Source organism: Miscanthus floridulus, chromosome 2 (assembly GCF_019320115.1).
Source record: "Miscanthus floridulus cultivar M001 chromosome 2, ASM1932011v1, whole genome shotgun sequence".
NCBI lineage: Eukaryota > Viridiplantae > Streptophyta > Magnoliopsida > Poales > Poaceae > Miscanthus > Miscanthus floridulus.
The window spans coordinates 29,877,680-29,884,439 of record NC_089581.1 but is presented as its reverse complement, the minus strand read 5'-3'; the positions used below and the strand labels follow the sequence as shown (position 1 = coordinate 29,884,439).

General features: G+C 44.7%; 1 long non-coding RNA gene across 1 annotated transcript; it reads right to left on the bottom strand.

Annotated features, from left to right (window-relative positions):
- Positions 1–4,661: 4,661 nt before the first annotated feature.
- Positions 4,662–6,201, bottom strand: LOC136520937 (uncharacterized). The gene is made up of 3 exons (XR_010775447.1): positions 5,705–6,201; positions 5,016–5,287; positions 4,662–4,927 (listed from the first exon to the last, which is right to left on the bottom strand). It is a non-coding gene; the product is annotated as an uncharacterized lncRNA (long non-coding RNA).
- Positions 6,202–6,760: the final 559 nt, after the last annotated feature.

The window sequence follows — 6,760 nt, the reverse complement described above, 5'->3', positions numbered from 1 at the left end:
GTCATTTGCCATATATAGTGAATACGGTAAAACCTCCCACATACGTCTGACATAAATAGTATTATTGGCGCCTATGATCATCTTGTACCCAACAGCGTGGGTAAGAAGACTCAGTAGCATACGTACGCTCTCTCCCTCTCTCTTGTAAGGTCGTCCCCTTTATCTATAAAAGGGGGATGCGCTCTCTCCCAATATAGAGGGTCCATTCACGATCAATCTCACAAACACAGAGCACTCGCTCGAATACTTGGCGCACGTAGGAGCTCCCATCGCTCTTGGCCCTTCAGTCCAAAGTCCGACCGGACCTCTTGCACCCTCCATCTTACTTCCTTCCGTTTGTAACCCCACAACAAACTTTGAGCACTTGGGCTCAGGAATAAAGTCACCGACCGACTCAAACTGGATGTAGGGCATGTTGCCTAAACCAGTATAAACCCTGTGTCATTGAGGTCTTGGCCACATCCGATCACAACGTACGGCAAAACTACAAATATTTACGTGTTGGTCACTTTCTGCATAGATAAAAAGACTATTTTCTTTTTTAAAACAAATTGTCTTCATGTATTTTTAGACCTCTTTCCTACATGGAGCCTAATGAAAATCACAGTTGTCGCATGCCATTGAGAGACTTGTCAAACCAGATAAATAAAGATAAATACTGATGTCGATGCGTATATGTATATGAAAATTTTAACATCTGATAATTAATGATGTTAAATCTGTCTTCTAAAAAAAGCAGGCGGTGAAAGTGGATCTAATGCACTTACACAAGTCTTCGATTTTCGGGATCTTAAAAGGCAAAGGGACAGATTCTCTTAGTCGATCTATTGAGAGATTGGATTCTTAATTGTAGAATAGATTTTAAAACATGTATTGTGAAACACAAACTTGTTATGATTATCTTTCCATAGCACTTGATTCCTAAAGAAGTGCAAGTCTATCTTTCACGTGTCGTAGGCATGAAGTGATGCGACAATTGAAGTTGATGTTTTAGTTTTGCATTCAAATTTAGAGTTATATTTTAACTATCTATCTTTCATGAAGACTTATGTAATATTGATTGAAATATTATGATTGCGGTATCTAGTTTAGATAACAGTATAACACATGCTCATACATATGTTATCGTGGTATTATTTGTTCCCGTTGCAACGTACATGCATTTACCTAGTAATTTTAAAAGTTTAGACGAACACCATTATTATTCGTCTATTTTAAAATATACCATTATAATTCTTCTTCTCTCACAAGAACACCATGGAATACATATAGAGATGATTTAGACCCAGCTGCAGACGTATATAACCATGTGTATTCTCATATGGACTCAAATGCCCTCAGCTTCTAGATACATGAAAGCCCCTCCCTATCACTGACGCGTGGTCCACCTATCATCTTCTTCCTCCTCTTCGAATCTTCCCTTAGCAACCACAGCTACCGTCGATGGAGATGACGCCACCAGCAGAGGCACGCGAGGAGCTGAGCTCGCTGCCGCCCTTAGCAGGGCCGCAAGATTGCGCGCGGGAGCCCCTGCTCCTTCTCCACCCACGCCATGCTGCTTCTCCAGTCAGCCATGCCTCGCTACACAGCCATTGGAGGGCCACCAGCTAGACCTCACCGGAGCTCCGGGCGGTGCTCGAGCTTCGGCCGTCAGCAGGTAGGTGTGCGTCCGAGTGGCGCCCGAGCTTTCGGCCGCCCAGTTGGATGTCTTCACGCCCATGGCCTTCTTCTTCCTCCCCGGCGAAACACCTCCGTCCTCCACGGCCGCCACCCTCTGCGCGCTCCCCCCACCTCAGCCACCCTCCATGGCTGCCGCGTCGGGCCAGTTGAGCTGCCGTTGGGCTCGCGCGTGCGCACTGCTGCACCGCCACCAGATGAGCGGGCGGTCGTGCCATGGTCGGCGAGCGCACATGAGCGGGCTGACGCGCTGCCGCGTCGGGCCACCTTGCGCTCCTTGGTCTCGCCGCCGCCGCCGACTTGAAGATGTCCTCCATCGGCACAATGCCGGACTCCATGAGCGGCTGCACGGCCTCCCCTTCCACCTCTGCTTGCGCCTGGGTTAGCCAGCGCCTAGAGGATCTCCCGGACTCGCTCTCAAGCAGTGGAGGAGGAAGAGCCCCCGCGACGCCATCGGCCGGCAGCGGCTTGTGCTTGCTCTGGCCGCGTCTCGAATCTGGGCAGCAACAGCGAGGGCAATGGGAGGTGGATTTAGGAGGAGAGGAAGCCAGGAAGAGGAGAGGAAGAAGATACTGCTGGGACCCACACACCAGTGACGTAGAGAAGAGGAAGGTGGAAGGGCAGTTTTGTCCATACGAAATACTATGACGTCGTGTACGCCTATAAGTGGGCCTATGTCCTTCTCAAGCGTACACCATAGCGTATTTTGACGATAAAGAATTGTAATTGTAAGATTCAAAATAGGTAAATAATAATGGTATTTGTCAAAACTTTGAGAACTGTAACGCGGTAGCGATCAAATATAGAGATTGTCTACTAGGCCAGGCTCCCGGCGTTCTCGTCTTGTTCCCGCGCGGACACGGTAGAGGCTAGAGGGTGGTCGCCGGCGCTGGTGCTCCTCTGCGGTCCCCATCCTCATCGTCCCCAGGCGCTGTACCCTCTCCCCCATCCTTACTGCGCTGCACTGCACAGCAGTTCGCCCGCTTCCTGTGCGGGTTGCCTTCAGCCCTATAGCCCAAAGGAATTTAGGGACTATTTTCAGTGTTGATTGATATGGGAGAAAATAGGGAGAATGAGATTGGGATTAGAATTTGTGTTGATTTGGGATGGAAGACAAGGGGAAACGATATTGAGATAGGGATTAATGTCGATTTGTGGAGACGTGCTTCTTTTTCCGTCTTAGGCTGTGCATCTACTGGATGTGACTTCATTAAAGATTGTGTGTTCGAGATCTGATGCGTCTGCATACACGGTGGTTTAAGTGGTAACCAGCTCGATTAACTTCATCCCGTCATTGTGCTCTTCATGGTCCGCTCATAGCTGCTCGCCTACTCCTAGCCTGATTCAAGTGGTAACCAGGTCGCTTCATGGTCATACCAGGTAAGCCAATGGAGCCTGGAGGTGGTTTTGTTCTCACGGAATTTCCAGCTCTCCTCTTCTATTAATCGTACCCCTGTATGCCTGATTCTTTTATTAATACATGTTAATTAGGATGAAACACCGCAGGATACTTTGTTTCCTTCTCAGATTTGACACCCAGTCACATGGCCTCCAATCTGAAAGAACATGTTCTCGTGTCAATTTAGTGACTAGAACTGTAAATACAGGTGAAATCTTGTCTTCTGCAATAGAAAAATAACGTTGGGCAGTGCATCCATTTTCTAACTCACTTTTGATTCCTATAGTTCTGCTAACTGAACTTCTCTGAACCTTTTTTAGTTTGTCTTCAGAGTTCTACAAATCGGCTACATTTATCTTGATTTTACTCAAGCAGGCCCCAATTTTCTCAGAAATGTTCTTTTTTTTTTACATTGTCAAGTCAATATATTTTGAAATGTTCTAGATCTTTGACATATATGCATTAGTGTAATATATGAAGCCTTCACATGCTTGCATTTTTTTTTGTCTATTTTGCCAGGTTCTGGTGTGAGAAATAAATGTTTTTAGATAAAAAGGAATATTATTCTTATCTAGTACTGTTCCGGCTGAATTGTTGTGAGAGAAAAACACTGTTCCGGCTGAAAAAAGATGCCGAACAAGCCGAATATGGGGTAAGCCGAACAGGGCCACTGGCTAGATTCAGTGCCTTTGTTTCGAAGAATGCAAGTCGAAAGATGGCCGTGTTCATGTACTGCATTGCATCTACTTACTTCGAAGCTGCACAGTAGAAATACAGGGGGGAAATGGTGGCTGGTACCTACATGGAGATTGGATAAATTCAGGCTTCATGTAAAAACAATCCAGACCGATATTGATGCTACTATTCTGTACTTGTGAAGTGAAGTCGAGGAGCTCACTCAAGCTACACATTGCCAAGGAAGAAAGATGAAACAACTGTTACCATGGAAGCTGTTAGTTCATATGATGTATGAGTCAGCTGGTCAATCATGTCCTACATGTGTCGATTGTAAACCTAACTGATTTGTGTTTTAATTGGTGTGATCTGTACAGCGTGTCTCCCTGGTGGATCAAAATAAAGAATGCATTTTCATTTTTGGCTCAGTGTTGTCTTCATTTGTTTGGACGATCTGAGATGTAGCGGAGCGTGGAGCTGTATAATACTGTTGTTTAGTGTTTCTTGATTTGCTGGGACTACAGGTGGAAAGGAAGTTAAAATGTTGTTTCACAATTGGCAAAAATGATACCCATATTTCTAAATCAACAGGATCAAACTTAATGAATTAAATTATCAAAGGTTTTGTACAATTTCATCCAACCTTCTGAACCTTATAATCAGATTTATTCCATCGACCATCGCCGTTGCATTTGACCAGCCAAAGCCCAAATGACACTGTATTTTCTTCAAAGAAAGAATCACGTGTTACATCTAAAAACAAAAAATTGTCTATTGCGCTCAAATTGTATCTTCAGGTTTTTATCCATCCACTCAAATGAACATGATTTATATTTTTGTGAACCATCCACTCAGATTAAAACACCTTTGGAATACCTATCATTGCTTAAAATAATCATATTCACCACAATTGCAAAATCACCTCCATTAACACTGTGCAACATTCACAAATACACTAGTCAATCATATGAACATGTTACGTAAAAAGCAGCACCACAATATATTTCAATTACAAACTTCCAGTACATCCTTGGCAATGAGCAATGTACGATCATACTAATATGTCTTGAATGTGGTACATTTGGTCTACCAATAATACTAAAATTTTCCAACTACATACAATAATACTTTTTACATAGCAGCACCCAAAATACCTTGGTCCAGCCAGAAAAAAGGCTGCAAGAAGAATTTCATATTATTAGTAGGACAAAATGTCATGAGTACTTAATAATGAACGGAATGGTTAACAAATAATGACATGTACCTAGCTCATTCCTTGTTTTCTTTCTCAGGGCAAGTTCTAGAATCATTTAATAGGACCTTCTTGCAAGAGCCACACCTTCGTGGTTGTCCGGCCTGGTGCAAGAGGTAGATTCTTACCGCCAGTGACCGGAAGGTCCCAGGTTCGAGTCGCGGTCTCCTCGCATTGCACAGGCGGGGGTAAGGCTTGCCACTAACACCCTTCCCCAGACCCCGCACAGAGCGGGAGCTCTCTGCACTGGCTACGCCCTTTTCCTGCTTATTCTAACAATAGCACTACAAAAATGCTTTAGTGAAAAGAATGTTGTCCTTGAATTTAGGCACTACGTGAGAACTTAAAAATCATTGCAACAGCACAACGGAAGGAAAACCAAAGTGTTTGGCTCAAATTTACAATATTTTCCCACATATGCCGTCAAAAAAATATTTTTTCCACATAGTCTAGCTCTATCTGTTTTGTTTCCTCAGTTACATTGAATTTCAGAAATGATTCAATATATGCATCCATAAAATTCGGTCTGGTAGTCATTGAAATATGAAACTGAACAAAGATCCTGGAGAAAATTTAGTAAATGACTAAAGGACTTTATGCTGACAGCAGCACTGCAGAAATGCTTTAGTGAAAGAATGCTATCCTTCAATTTTGAGGCACAATGTGAGAACTTAAAAATCATTGCAAGAATGGATCCATACCTAAGATTATGTAGCAATATAGAAGCGAGTCCTGGATAAAATTAGGGCGCTACTCAAGCAGAACACATTAGCGACGACGCCAATCTCGAATGGTCCAGCACTGGAGCCGCCACCACTGGCCCACCAGCCACCACCACCTAAGTCATCGTCAATGCCTCCGCGCCGCCGCTCGCACTGAATCTTCAACAAGAGCAGATCTTGTGTGTGGATGCTAGAGGAGACTCAGGGGACGGGGATGGATCTGAACGAGGACAAAAACTAGTGAAGAGATATCACATTGGCTTAACCCTAGCTCGAGGTGATCTGAAATTTGGGGGCAGCATGATGGAGGACTGCAGTTGATGGTGCTTGAGGACTGAATCTGGGTCTCGGAGGCATGGTGAAGGACCGGAGCTGCTGAGGCGGTCTCGAGATGGGGTATCCTAGATAGGCAGTACGGTGGACCTGGGCCAAGGCATGGAGGACTGGAGGTCTGGATCTGCGGGAGGCGGTTTAGAGATGGGAGATGGGAGATGGGAGATGGGAGATGGGAGATGGAAGGACTGTTGTAGAAATGTTCCTTCGAACAGGGTGTTCCATGTCAAATGCTCTATGTGCAGGCAGGGGGTTACACAGTAGGAGCAGGAGCGATTCATGTGGACGCACATTTCGGATCAAACGATGCACAGCTGAGTTTGCAAGGTTGCACTGAGAACCCAGTTTGCACTCGGTATTTTGCCAATAAACCAGGGATTTCCCAGGGTGGCTCCCTGTTGACGCGTTGGGGGAAACGGAGCGCTGGTTCGTCGGCTGGCCGATTGGTCGTTGATGCGCATGCATGTATTCGTTTTAATTGACATGTGTCGGAGCGAAATCGAACTAAATTTTATTTTATTTCACTTCAACACATGTGGATTGAGCTAAATACATATGTATTTAAACAGGGCCTTAGAGTTTTGGGTTTATAGAGGTGTTTAGAATTGCTTCACAAACTCTACTCCATAAACTCCACAAACTCCACACAAAACTAGAGTTTGTGGAGCAGCAGTTTAGGTGCTCTCACAACTCCATCTTTTT